Consider the following 15,583-nt stretch of genomic DNA (forward strand, 5'->3'; position numbering starts at 1 on the left):
GGAAGCGAGCACTGAAAATGTTCCATCCACCTTCTCCCTTGAGGTTTGTTTTGAAAGCCTATCAAATATACTCAAACTAACAAGTTAAAATTAACTCTTTTAAAAAGCCAAATGGCATTTTGTAATTGGTCAATAATAAAATTCCGTAATTTAAAAAAAAATTTTCTGTTTAAAAAAAATCTTTTAAAAAAAAATTCCAGATTTTTTTAAAAATTGAATTTAAAAAACAAAATTCCAGATTTAAAAAAAAAATTTAGATTTAAAAAAAAATTCGATAAATTTTTTAAAAATTCCATAATTTAAAAATTCCGTAATTGGTCAATAGTTTTGATTTGTAATTGGTCAATAATAAAATTCCGTAATTTAAAAAAAAAAACAAATTTAAAAAAAAAATTCCTTTAAAAAAAAAATCCAGATTTTTTTTTAAAATTACAATTTTATTATGACCAATTAAAAATGCCATTTGGCTTTTTAAAAGAGTTAATTTTAACTTTGATGCTTTTGAGAAAAAGATATTTGAAAAAACAAACCTTAACATTTTTAATTTTAAATATTTTTAGATCAAAGGGTTGACACTAATGCTTTTTCAATAGGGGTGGCGATTCCCGATTAATTAATTACCATGGGTGTGAGATAATTGGATTATGAGAACATCAGGAGACGGACTGCAAGCCTTCAACCAGCACCATATATCAAAATGGTCGATGGATTTTCAAAGAATTTCATGACTATACATTTCACTATTTTATATCCCAAGGTAAATTTAGTTAACATCGCTCTTCACTTCTTCTATTCCAAATTGACTCATTTATGGGACCCACCTTTTTTGTCTGCACAACATAGATTGCTTGTTTCATCTTCAATCACAATGAAAGTCAAAGTCATAGTGCACATACAAATTGCTCAGATATTACATTACTTTTACCCATTAACATGCACTAGTATTTTTCAATTTCAATCACAGATTGTTGAGTAAACTTTCAGTTTTGTCTGTTTTGTTTAGATTATTTTTATTAGTAAATCAGTGTGTTGAAGAATAGAGAAATATTTTGTTGGATGAAGATTTTTTCAACTTTAATGGATATATAAAGGCAATAATTGACGACAAATATTTGGTAGAGAAGAGAAAGGGACATTGGTATTTGTTTGGACTCAATTGTTTTAACTTCTCAGAAAAGTATATTCTTTTCTTTGTAGCTTCGTCGGCTTGTACTTTAGCTGTCCATTGTTGTACATATTACTGTAGAGTTTTGGTAGGGGAGTGGTCTTTGAAGGAATTTCACACTATCTTCTATTAAAGTTCAAAGAAAACTCAACAAAAGTAATAATTCTAAATCAACTTAGAGTAGAGCATTCAGAAGCTTACATTTCCTTCTGTTAAATCTAATTCTATAGCCCATTTTTGCAGAAACTTTCATATTGGTACTTGTTTATACATAGCATCAATTGATCTCTTACCATAACCATAATCTATTCACATAGTTTTTTTCTTCTGTCATCTAATCAACTGAATCCATGGCGTCATCTCCTTCTTTTGCGAGTAATTCACAATACTCCCCTCGGTGGAAGTTCGATGTCTTTCTAAGTTTTAGAGGTGAAGTTACTAGAAAAACAGTTACGGGTTGAAAAACAGGGGAATGATCACCTTTCAAGATGATAAAAGGCTAGAGCTTGGCGATTTGATCCCAGAAGAGCTCTTGAAAGCTATCGAAGAGTCTCAAGTTTCCCTCGTCGTCTTCTCGAAGAATTATGCTACATCAAGATGGTGCTGGAATGAACCAGTGAAGATCATGGAATGCAAGGACAAAAATGGATAAATAGTCATACCGATCTTCTATGATGTGGATGCAACAGAAGTTCGAAACCAAAATGAGAGCTTTGCAGTAGCATTTGCCGAACATGAAAAAAAGTATAAGGCTGATGCTGAGGGGATGCAGAATGTGCGAGGACTGCCCTAACTGCTGCCGCAAATCTAAAAGGAACTGTAGTATTCTGTGGCGGGTGAGTTAAACACACATAAACTGAAACGGAGGGAATAATTTATGAAGACTAGCTACACATAATTATATTCTACTATATATAGAACAAAGAATCTGTACCTCAAAAATGGGTCAGACAGAATCTTAAATAACTTAATCATATTTTCTGAAAATAGAATGATGGTTGATTATATATGTTTCTATCTGTAAGAAGGCATAGCTCCTATCAATTTTATTACTCAATGACATTGTTAGGTAAATAATATTTTGATTGGTTCTTCTAGAGTTTGGTTTACGTGCATAGTCCTTTTTATCATAATTATGGACTCTACAATGTGATACTTCTTATTCTTGACGTTTTTATCTTCATGTATTTGTAGGGTTGAATCAGACTGTATTAAGCATGTTATTGCTAAAATTTCGTCCATATGCAAGACTTCAGTATCTTATTTGCACAAAGTTGTGGAAGTAGATACTCAATTAAAGAAAGTCGAATCCCTACTAGAGATGGAAATTGATGATGTTCGGATTGTGTGGATCTGGGATATGGGGGGAGTCGGGAAAACAACAATAGCAAAGACTATTTTTTATAATACGCTCTCGTCCAAATTCAAAGATGCTTGTTTCCTTGAGGACTTTAAAGAAAACAAACATATACTCTCTCTGTAAAATATCCTTCTCTCCAAACTGGTTGGGGGAAAAGAAAATTTTGTGAACAATAAGGAGGAAGGGAAGCACCTGATGGCTCGTAGACTTCGGTTTAAGAAGGTTTTAGTTGTGCTTGATGACATAGATCACAGAGACCAATTGGATTACCTAGCAGGGGATCTTGGTTGGTTTGGCAAGGGTAGTAGGATTATTGCAACCACTAGAAACATGCAATTGATAGGGAAGAATGTAGTACATCGAGTGGAAACACTACTTGACCATGATACTATTAAACTGTTCAATCAATATGCTTTCAGGGAAGAAGTTCCAGATGAGTGTTTTAAGAATCTAACGTTGGAGGTAGTAAGTCATGCTAAAGGCCTTCCTTTATTCCTGAAAGTGTGGGGTTCTTTATTACACGGGAAGGATATAACTGTGTGGGAAAGTGCTGTAGACCGAATAAAGAATAACTCTAGTTCAGAAATTTATGAAAACCTCAAAATAAGTTATGATGGGTTGGTGCCCGAAGAGCAAGAGATATATCTAGATATAGCATGCTTCTTACGAGGATATGACAAAAAAAATTCATGCAAATCCTTGAGAGTTGTAGTTTTCCAGCTGAATATGGATTGAGCGTCCTAATTGACAATTCTCTTGTGGTCATCTCTGACCATAATAAGATTCAAATGCATGACTTAATAGAAGAAATGGGTAAGTATATAGTGAAAATGCGAAGCATCCAGGCGAACATAGCAGATTATGGGATGTTGAAGATTTCAAAGAAGTGATGGTCGACAATATTGTAAGTACGCTAAACTATGCGATAATATTCAATTTCTAGTTTTCGTATTCCAAAGATACATAGGGCAGTCAATTCCAATTATTTGTTGCTCTTGCTTCATATTCTTGCAGGTACGTCATTTTAGTCATTTATTAATTTAATAGCAGAAGCAAAAGTAATATTAATTTCCTAACGTAGCTAATTTAGCTTACCAATCCTCGGTTCGGAATTCACTTGGTCATTGAATTTATGGAAAAGGCTCAAATATGCTATCGAACTATCGAAAATGGCTCATCTATGCCACTCGTTAATAGTTTGGCTCATTTATGCCATCGCCGTTACCAAAATGGCTCATTCATGCCATTTTCCATTAATTTGGGTCGGATTTTTTATTACATTGGGATTTTGAATTGGGTTGGTTTAATTAAACAACGTGGACCTCTAATTGGAGGCCACATGTCATATCTGGTATTGTAAAACCGGTGTTAATGAAAAATGGCATGAATGAGCCATTTTGGGTAACGGCGACGGCATAGATGAGCCCTTTTGGTAACGGTGATGGCATAAGTGAGCCAAACTATTAACGAGTGGCATAAATGAGCCATTTTCGATAGTTCAATGACATATTTGAGCCTTTTCCGTTGATTTTTTTTTCTATTTAAAAGATGATAATTATTGGTACTGGTTCAATTACAATATTCTTTCTATCACAACATGAAGAACTTTTCGACTTGACTGTAAAATACTTTTCAAAAATGTATTATTAGAAAATAGCATTGTAGAATTAATTGCACAAAGTACTTCTTTTAAGCGACATATATATTTCTTAAGAAAGCCCTAACTAATATTGTACCCTAAAATATTTTATTGGTGCTCTTCAAGAACTTCAAGTGCAATAATAATACTAAACATGACGATATTTGGCATGCGAGGGTAAGAAAGCAGTGATATTGGCAAGCGGATTTTATGCGGCATCTGAAATTATAATTTGTTGACTCGTGATCTTTTTACCAGGGGACCAGAGCAGTGGAAGCAATCTGGTTTACTTATTTTGAAAGACTATGCTTTATCAAAGAGGCAATGAAAAATATGAGAAGGCTTAGGATATTATGCATATATAAGGACCTGGGATGCTTCGAAGATTGCTTTACTTGCGATGATGGCTCTATTGAGTACCTGCCTAACAACTTGTGTTGGTTTGCTTGGGATAACTATCCTTGAGAGTCATTGCCAGAAAAATTTGAACCCAAAAAGCTTGTTAATCTTGAACTCCGTCACAGTGAACTGCCTCAGTTATGGCAGGGGACAAAGGTACAATAGTTAAATTCTAGTTAATATTTATTTTTCTTTCTAACCATCTTTGCAAATATTATTGCTTTCACCCCATTTTAGGTGATATACTTTCTCTTTTGGCTTATTCTAGTATTATGATTGTGTCATTAAATTAAAAAATAGTTATTATTTCCATAAACTCAAATTAATGTATTTTATATTAGATATGTTAAATCATGTTTCAGCCAAATTTGCTTACAGATTTGGTTCGAAAAAAGAAAAATACACAATTAGAATGAACAATCAAATAAAAACAATTGAGTCCGGAGCCTAAATGGCATAAATTTGCCACAAAAAAAAATGGTATGCCTTTTTTTTTTTCAAACCAAAATGGGTATTTCGTTGGATAACCAACGAAATACCCGCATCTTGTTCATGCCCGAATTATTTCGAATAAATTTTTTTTTTTTTTTAATTTTGGTGCATTTCGTGAAATCTTTGACGAAATGGCATTAAAATTTTTTTTTTTTTTAATTTCGTTTATACAAAAAACGAAAGTAAAAATAAAAATATTTTTGGCCTATTTCGTTGGACTACCAACGAAATAGGACAAAATTTTTTTTTTTTTAATTTCGTTTTTGTTAGCCAAATTGTTAGCCAAATAAAAAAAATATATATATATATGCTTCAAGGGAAAGTACGCCCGGCGGACTTTTAGTTGTGTTCAACTAAAAGTCGCCGGGAGGGGGGCTACTTTTAGTTGTGTTTAAGTAAAAGTACAGTTGTGTTTAAGTAAAAGTGGGAGAAAGTGATTTTAGTTATTATTCATAACCATACATATTGCAGACAAACTATAAGATTTTATTATAGCCAACCAAACCAATGTTGTAATGTTGATAACCAAATTCATATCAACTTTTCAACATTATTATTATTAAAATTGTACTCAGTTTCTACACGTAATGGGCATAAAAGTTTGCCCATTAAATTTTGCCTTATAAGGCAAACTTTTGTTATACCTTAAGGAAAACTTACGCCTTATGAAAGCATACTTTTAGTTATGTTTTATGGGACACACTTTTAGCTTTTTAAGGCATTAAAAGTTTCCTTGAAAAGTTAAAAAAAATATATATATATATATTCAAAAAGTCCCCCTCCCGGACTTTTAGTTGTGTTCAACTAAAAGTACCAGGGGGGCGGTATTTTTTGTGTTTAAGTAAAAGTGTATTTAGGGCGACTTTTAGTTATTCATACGATAAGAACATACATATTGCGTAGACAAACTATATATATATATTTCATTCATGTACCAATGAAATAGGATGAATATATATATATTTTTGTTTCTTTTGATGAGTATCCAATCTCCACATATATAAAGATTGAAGTATTGTAAAAACATGAAGTAACTTTGAACTATATGTAAAGCAATTTTCTTAGAAGGACAAAAGAAGAAAAACGAAACGAGAGAGTGGAAGTAACGTCTGACTGCAATTGTTGCCAATATCCATTGTGTCTTCCATAAGAGATAGGGCTTCCATTATTGCCATGGCACCAACTAATATTTTTGTACTTTATGATCTGATACGTCATTTCTAGTATTCCACTTCCTCGACGGTAGGCAAATACTTATCCGCATTGAGTGGGAAAATGTTATTCATTGAGATTGGATACTCATCAAAAGAAACAAAAATATATATATATTCATCCTATTTCATTGGTACATGAATGAAATATATATATATATAGTTTGTCGCAATACGTATGGTTATCAGATGAATAACTAAAAGTCCGCCCTCCGTACTTTTACTTAAACACAACTAAAAGTCCCCCTCCGTGGTACTTTTACTTAAACACAATGTCCCGTTTCTCCCACTTTTAGTTGAACACAACTAAAAGTCCGCCGGGAGAAGATATATATATTTTTTTTTTTAACTTTTCAGGAAACTTTTAGTAATGCCTTAGCTAAAAGTGTGTCCCATAAAACATAACTAAAAGTATGCCCCATAAGGCGTAAGTTTTCCTTAAGATAACAAAAGTTTGCCTTATAAGGCAAAATTTAATGGGCAAACTTTTATGCCCATTACGTGTAAACCGAGTACAATTTTAATAATAATAATGTTGAAAAGTTGATATGAATTTGGTTATCAACATTACAACATTGGTTTGGTTGAGTAATAATAAAATCTTATAGTTTGTCCGCAATATGTATATCAGATGAATAAAAGTCCGCCCTCCCCGTACTTTTACTTAAACACAACTAAATTCCGCCCCTCCCGTACTTTTAGTTGAACACAACTAAAAGTCCAAGGGAAGCGTACTTTCCCGCGAAGATATATATATTTTTTTTTTTTATTTGGTTAACAAAAACGAAATTAAAAAAAAAAAAAAATTTGTCCTATTTCGTTGACTACCAACGAAATAGGCCAAAAATATTTTTATTTTTACTTTCGTTTTTGTATAAACGAAATTAAAAAAAAAAAAATTTAATGCCATTTCGTTCAATTTCACGAAATGCACCAAAATTAAAAAAAAAAAAAAAATTTGATAAATAATTCGGGCATGAACAACATTTCGTTGGTTATCCAACGAAATACCCATTTTATTTTGAAAAAAAAAGGCATACCATTTTGGTTTTTTTGTAAGCGTAAATTTATGCCATTTAGGCTCCGGACTCAAAAACAATTACACAACTGGAACTCCATTATTTTGGCTAAAAAAAAAAAATTATTTGACTGAAAATAATGGAGTTGCAACGAATCTTTTTATATACATATTTTTCCCAAAAAAGAAAAAATACACAGTTAAAATAAATAGTCCTCCGTCTAAAGAAGAAACAAAAAGATATTTGCAGTTGGAACTTCATCATTTTGGTAAAAAATTCTATTTGGCTAAAATAATGGAGTTCTAGCCAAGTTTTTTGGCTATAGATTTGGTCCCCTAAAAGAAAAAGTACACAATTGAAATAAATAGACATTACAACTAAATAAATAAATAAATACAATTTGAGGTATTCCTTTTAGTTATAATAAACTTTTATTTAGACTTTGAAAATTTAATTTCCATATAAAAATAAAATAAAACAATTTCTAACTTCACACAGAAACTTGTCTTCTTCGTAATCCAAATGTCGTTTCTCCATTTTTCGTCTGTGGGAGTAAATCTTTTAATAGTACCTTTTTGGAAGACCAACAACAATTAAACTTCAAGAACACAAAGGTCATTTGGTACCGGGCAAATACAAAATGAGAAGAAAGGAAATAGTGTCTAGATTTATAGATAGCCCACTAGCCAAATCTAAATCCTAGGCAGCACCCTAATATTATGATAATTCTTTTTTAATTCTGAACAACAACATTTGCCGTGTCTACGGAAGCTAGATCTCAGCTTCTCTAAAAACTTGATGCGAACACCAGATTTCACGGAGATGCCAAAGTTGTAGTATTTGGATTTGGCACATTGTCGTAATCTTGTAGAGATTCACCATTCCCTGGGATGTTCCAAAAAACTCAATTGAGTTAAATTTGTTTTATTGTGAAAGCCTTGAGAGGTTTCCATGTGTTAACGTGGAATCTCTTGAAAATCTGAATATAGAGTATTGCTCTAGTTTAGAAAAATTTCCAGAAATCTTTGGAAGAAGTTAGCTGAAGTTAGATATTCGCATGCAATTCTCTGGGATAAGGGAACTGCCATCATCTATTCAGTACCTAACTCACATTACCAAGCTAGATTTGAGCGGTATGGAAAACCTTGTAGCTCTTCCAAGCAGCATTGGCATGTTGAAAAGCTTGGTGGAGCTAGATGTGTCGGAGTGCTCAGGCCTTGGAAGTTTTCCAGAAGCTCTAGGGGATTTAGAAAACTTGGAGCGGCTTGATGCCAGACGTACTCTAATCTCACAACCTCCATCTTCCATTGTCTGCTTGGACAAGCTTAAATTCTTGAGTTTTGCAAAACAAAAATCAGAAATGTGCTTTATGTTCCCTCTGGTGAATGAAGGGTTACGCTCATTGGAACATCTGTATCTCCATTACTGCAATCTAATAGATGGAGGACTTCCGAAAGACATTGGCTTCTTATCCTCTTTAAAAGAGTTGCATCTCCGTGGAAATAATTTTGAGCATTTGCCTCGAAGCATAGCCCAACTTGGTGCTCTTCAAGTGTTGGACGTATCAGATTGCAAGAGGCTTAAGGAGTTGCCAGGTTTCATGGGGATGCCAAATCTGGAGCATTTGGCTCTTACAGATTGTATAAATCTTGAAGAGGTTCATCATTCCCTGAGATTTCTTAAAAAGGTCTGTAGCTTATCATTGATTAACTGTAAATGGCTTAAGAGGTTTCCAGCTCTGTGCATTGATTCTCTTCTGTATGTGGATCTGAAGAGCTGCCCTAGTTTAGCAAATTCTCCAGAAATCCTCGGAAGCATGAATTTGGAGTCGGAGATTCACATGCTAGACAGTGTGATAAGGGATCTAAATTTGATGTATAACACATTTCCACGTTTCTTGTGTCAGGATATTGTTTCCTTGCAGCATGGCATCTATACTTCAGATTCCTTGTCACAAAGAGTATTTACCATTGTGCATGGTGGGAAGAAGATCCCGAGTTGGTTTCCCCTTCAGGGAATGGATGAAAGGGTATCACTCAAAGCCTGAAAATTGGTATGTACCTGATAACTTCTTGGGATTTGCTGTATGTTACTCCGGCAGCTTAATTGAAACCACAGTTCAATTGCTTCCCTTATGTGATGATGGGATTTCATGGGTGACCTGGGAACTAGCATTATCCGACCATTCAGAATGTTATAGAGAATATAGTATCATTTATTCTTGGTACCTCTTGTTAAATTATGGGATACATCAAAGGCAAATGGAAAACACCAAATGACTATAGGCTTTGTAGGTTATCTTTCTCTGGAGGAATGGGGGGGTATGGATTTCATTTGTTGTATAAAGATAAACCTGAGCTTGACGCCTTTTTACAAATGAGGAAAAATAATAATGAACATCGCATTATGACAAGGAGGAGCAGATCTAACAATGTTCATGACTGTGTGACCAATGAAGCTAGTTTCTCCTCTTCTAAGAAACGAAGGTCACATTTCTAATATTCATGGGAGCTCTGTCTTTGAGAATCTGTAGGAACAACTTTGCAGCTCTATCCCGCAAGCCGGGGATTTTAGCTTAAATATAGGTAATATACCTCATGATTTGTTTTTCTCTCCTATTAGCTACAAAGTCTTCTTCCAAAACTAATAAAAAATTCTTGTCATTCTTCTTTTTCTCTTTTTGTTTTCTTTCTTCTTTCCTCTATTGGCAGGGGCTCACCAAATTGATCTACATTTTGTCTCCGGTTGTGCTGAGCCGTCATTAACCATGGTGAGTTAAAGGATGTGAACAAGTTAAAATTTTGATACTTAAATCAGATTATTGAATCCTGAGATGTAAAATTTAATTATTACCTTAAGGTACTAGCAAATCAAGAATTCGAACATGAAAATTAGTGAACTTTAAAATGAAAAGATAATACTAAAAATTGGAGGGAATTACGATGAAGTAGTACCAACTATAGAAGTTATGGATGCCTTTAAGTTACTCTTCCATGTTGAAAAAATTTCGGAAGTGCAGGCAACACTAATACAGTCACATGAAAATGAAAATCCTTTATATTCAACAGGCTTTGATTTGATGCCCTGAAAAGTAATGTATGACCGTGCTCGAATTCCTCATGGTTGACAGAACTGATTTACCCTCTGTTATCTTAAGATTTTTCTAAAAGCCCATCTTCAAGTCTCGCACTGGAAACAAATGTTAGCTTTCTAAGCTCTATGCTATACCCAAAATTTGTTTTTGACTTGTTCATTTATGGTAGTTCCTTTTACAATTTAATTGGCTCTAAAATGGTTCTTTGACACAAAGTGTTATGTTTCTTTAATTAGTTTACTCACCTTTTCAATGAGAATGAAGGACTAGGCTTTCTCCTAAATAAATAATTATCATATTCGTTTTTATGTATTATGATTTCTTAAAAGGATGAATACTTTAATTGTTATTTCCTTTCTTCAAATTGGTTAATCGGAGTCTTTTATAAAGACATGTTCCTAAAATTCCTTGGCTTTGCTGTGTGTTATTTGAGCATCAATCCCCGTTATGAAATGACGGGATGTTGTGGATGACCAGAAACTTGCCTTATCCAACCATTCAGAATGTGACACTGTACCCACTATTCAATTTTTCTTGGTGCCTCTTGCTGGCCTATGGGATACATCATACATCTAAGTCAAATGGTAAAACACCAAATGACCATGGGCTTACTAGGTTATCTTTCTCTGGAGAAATGAAGGCATTTGGATTTTGTTTGTTCTATAAAGATGAACCCGAGCTTGAGGAAATGAGGGAAAATAATGATGAACCAACAAAACATTGCATTGGGATAAGGAGGAGCAGATATGAGAATAGTGAACACCATGATTCCGTGACCAATGAAGCCAGCTGCTTGTCACAAATTGTCACATTTCTAACATTCGTGGGGACTCTGGTTTTGAGAATCTGCAGCAATGAGTAGAGGGGCCAGTCTATTCAGCAACTATGCAGCTCTTTCTTGCAAACCCAGGATTTAGGTAATATACCCAGCAACAAGTTTTCTTTTTCTAGTATTATGTGCTGAAACTCTCACTTTTAGAGTTACGATCCAAAGCATTTGTTCAAAAACAGGTGAATTTGTTTAATTATTTATCATATTCATTTTGAGGTATCATGTTTTTTTTGAAAAGATGAGTACTTTAATTGTTATTTCCTTTGTACAAATTGGTTAATCGGAGTCTTTTATACGGACATGTTTCTTTAACTCTTTGGCTTTGCTGTGTGATATTTGAGCATCAATCCCCGAGTAGAGCTTTAATCCAAGACTGAGTGTAGGGAAAAAGAAAAGGAACTTTCTACATTTCTGTATCATCATTTTCCTGGCATTCTGCATATTAAATATAGAATGATAAATAAATAATACGAGATCTAACTGTATGATTGTATCTTCAATAGATCCTCAAGTAAAACAACCTTCTTGTTCAAGGTGATAATGCTCGATTGAGAAAGCGTAATACTAATGATCTTTCAGATATTCCTGTTCAGACCCTTATGCCTGAATCATTAAGTGGATTTCTTTGTTTATTTATGTGATGCATTAGTTAGAGAACTGGTTTCGCCTCCATGAAGTAAAACTTTGGTGTGTGTTTTCAGGCCAGTGCATCTGCTAAGGAGTTGATGCGGCCGTTGCTACAGTTTGATCAACAGTTGGTTAAGCTGGGGCAAGATTCTGAGGATGTTGAGGAAAAACCAGAATTTTCTTGTCGAAAGGTGGGACGACTCAGTTTTACACTTCTGCATTAAAACATCTTCTTGTCGAAAGGTAATGAGCGTGCTCTAACTTTAATAATACAGTTTTGCAGGGGCCATTTTCATATTTGTACCCAATTTAAACGTGGACGATGCCTTTGAAGTTCTTCTCATAAGTCCACAGGAAAAGGTAAAGGTGTTATTCCCGAAGGTAGCCACTGATCCATGGCTTCACTTTTTGGGGAAATCTCTGTTTTAATCTGATTGTTTTATTAGGGTGAATCTCTGTTATAACTTTTAAATACAAATATCTCTCTTGTTATGATAGGGAGTTGGGTAAAAGATGAAACAGTTGACGTGAGACAGTGGAGGAAGCTTGAGTACGAGGTGAAGTTGAGGTTCGTTCTCCCTCGTGAAGGTGAAAATAAGCAACAAAATGTTTGTGTTGACTTGCCTAGTACATCAGATAATAAAATTGATACTAGTTGTGTAGAGTTAAAAGGCTCATGATATTTCAAATTTCTTGAAAAATATTGAGTCCTAGATTATTATACCAAATGTTATACTTAAGAAGCCCTTTCCTCTCAAAACTGGTTGCACTAATTCATGATTAGATGTGATGTGATCGTTTCAAATTGGGAATATGCAGATCTTTTTTATCTTAACGGTCTTTTATTATCTTACTGTCTGCCGTTTCTTGTTGAAATCGATCTTGATAAAGTAATAACATCTATATCTCGATTACTTTTTAAGTGGTTTTAACAAGTTCCAGTCTTTTGGTTTTGGATCATTGTTGCAGTGCAAAATGGGAACATGGTATTTGAGAAGAAAAACCGGGGACACTGCATACGAACGGCACATATTTCCTCTATTTGTAACAGAACAACTAGATTCTTCCCGTGAGAAAGAGCTTCACGAAAGAACATTGGTATGCTGTAGTCCATTTCTAGTAGAGGTGACAGTGGCACCTCTTTTGGACCAGAATCTAGTTTGATAATGAAATGAATTCACATCTTCACTTTTGCTGACAAGTAGCTTCCAAAAACAAATTGCAGATGAATGTGCGCGAAGCAAGAAAGCTGTACCAAAATGGGTGGATGAAAGAAGTGTTGAAACATTAGTAAGTCGCCTCACGTCACAAAGCAAGCGGACCAAGGGGAACTATTTCCAGGAATCGAACGTATCTCGAGTGGTAGAGCAACTATTCTTCCATTGAGATGTAGAGCTCAAAGATTCTTCCTTTGGGATGGGAAAAAATAATTTGTTTTGTCTTGAACTTCTAAAACGACAAATAATTTTAGACAACTATTTTTAGAAATCACAAAAGATAATTTGAGACGGAGGGAGTATAAGCTTAATGAAGTTATCATGACATTTGTACATAGCTTGCAGAAATAGTGATACTGGAAAGTTATTACATTGAGTTATTGGATGTTCTGTTGGTTAATTTTCTAAATCCCCCCACCCCCAAGATACGTAGAATTTTTCAGTTCTTCATCTTGTTGGCAAAGAAAGTTATAGCACATCCCTTATAGAAACATTAATAGCCTTAATGAGGAATATCCTTCAATTGCTCTGCTTAATTTGACTTTTGTATCAAGCTTCTTTTGTAACAAACCAATTTTGCTAATTATTCTTGTGACTGTGTGTTAGAAAATTAGAAAATTTCTAGCGTCAAAGAATACCTAATTAGTCCGTAAAGAGAAATTATTGAGCATTGGAATACTGTTCCAGATGAAGCAAAATGGTTAATAAGGATTCATAAAGCCAAACTAATTCAAAAAAAAAAAAAAAATTAAAAAACATCCTCGAAGGATCGGGATTTAAGGATTAAAAGAAACAGGTTAGGAGTGGATTGGGTTTTAATTTAAGTCTGAATTAAAAAACGTCGCCAATCATAAAAGGCCACGTGGCTATTTTAAGGAGCCAATTGACCTAGATTTATAGCTTGTTTGGTCAAGCTTATTTTTCTCCCAAAAGTACTTATTTTTCAATAAAACTGACTGATTTGAAAAAAAAAGTGAGGGTTTTAGTCAAACTTTTGGGAGAAAATAAGTCTTACGAGGAGTAACCAGGAGTTTCTCAGAAAAAAAAAAATAGCTTTTTCTTTTTTTTTGAAAAGTATTTTGAGAAAAATACACATAGAAGCATTTTTTAAAACGGCCAAACACTAGTTGCAAAAAAGTGTTTTTTAAATTAATTGGCCAAATACAAACTGTTTTTCGCCAAAAGTATTTTTTTGAAAAGGACTTTTTTTAAAAGTACTTTTTAAAATAAGCTGATTTTAGAAGCTTGGCCAAACAGGATATTAGACCGTTAGTTTGAAGGGGTATCCTTGAACAAAGAACAAAGGTTGAGGAAATTTTAGGGCAAAAAGTGGAAGGAGGAGTATCCTTGAGCCAAAAATAAAAGTTGAGGATATTTTTAGACCAAAAGATGGAATGAGAGTATTTGTGAGCCATTTTCCATACGTTAAGGTATATTTGGCCATTTCCTGTTCTTTATGGCATTGGTGAAGACTGAAAAGGTACAATTTGACTAATATTATGCATCAATTTGACAAGAGAATTAAATTTACATACATTTTTCATACTCCGGAAGCAAGCTATAGAGGATGAGTCACCAGGGGAGTAAAACGAAGCGCTCCTGGGGTTAGGGGTTTTAAAAATAAAAAAATAGAGGACAAGTTGAGGCTTACTTAGTTGGTAGAGTATCTTTGCCTTCAACTGGTAGGATGCCAGAAGCTCGAGTAATATGAGATTTAAGTGAGAATATTATTGATCTTCTCTCGTCCCATTTTAATTATTGTTTTATCCCCACAAAAATTCAAATGATTTGTTGCTTTAAAAAAATCAAGACAAAATTATTTTTACCAATTTTACGCTTGCTATTAAAGATGTCAAAAGTAACTAATTAATAATATTTGTTTTCCAATAATAGCATTAAGTAATTTAAAAGTAAATAAAAATATTTTAGTGAATTATAGATTGCACATACTTCCTTGGTTTCAATTTAGTTGTCTTACTTTTCTTTTTTCTCTGTTTAAAAAAGAATGTTTATTTCTTAATTTGGCAACTTTATAATTCCAGCATTCCACATGACATGTTTAAGATCACAAATCAAAAGATATTTTGGTACATTATACGTATATTTAGTTTAAGACCACAAGATTTAAAACTCTTCTTTATTTTCTTAAACTTCGTGCGGAGTTAAATTAAGACAAACAAATTTAAACATATTTTCTTACTACTCTTTCCGTTCACTTTTACTTGTGCAATTTTGATTTTGCACGCCTTTAAAAATTAATAAATGAAGTATATATATTACTATAATACCATATTAATTGGTGTATGGTCTCAATAGAAATAATTTGAAAATGAATAATTAATGTTAAGGATGAAACAAAAAAAAAGTTTGTTTAGTGGATAAGTAAAAATGAAAATGTATTTTTCATATGATATTGGACAATTAAAAGTGAACAAAGAGAGAGTAATAAATAACTAAAATGAGAGGGAGAGGGGGTATATGGGAATTGGGGGATTTATGCCCATAGAAATGGGGTTTAGGAAATTGTT

General features: G+C 33.4%; 1 pseudogene; it reads left to right on the plus strand.

Annotated features, from left to right (window-relative positions):
- The first annotated feature begins 842 nt into the window (after positions 1-842).
- On the plus strand, positions 843-13,591 carry LOC132058887 (TMV resistance protein N-like; annotated as a pseudogene).
- Positions 13,592-15,583: the final 1,992 nt, after the last annotated feature.

The sequence above is a fragment of the Lycium ferocissimum genome, chromosome 6 (genome assembly GCF_029784015.1).
Source record: "Lycium ferocissimum isolate CSIRO_LF1 chromosome 6, AGI_CSIRO_Lferr_CH_V1, whole genome shotgun sequence".
NCBI lineage: Eukaryota > Viridiplantae > Streptophyta > Magnoliopsida > Solanales > Solanaceae > Lycium > Lycium ferocissimum.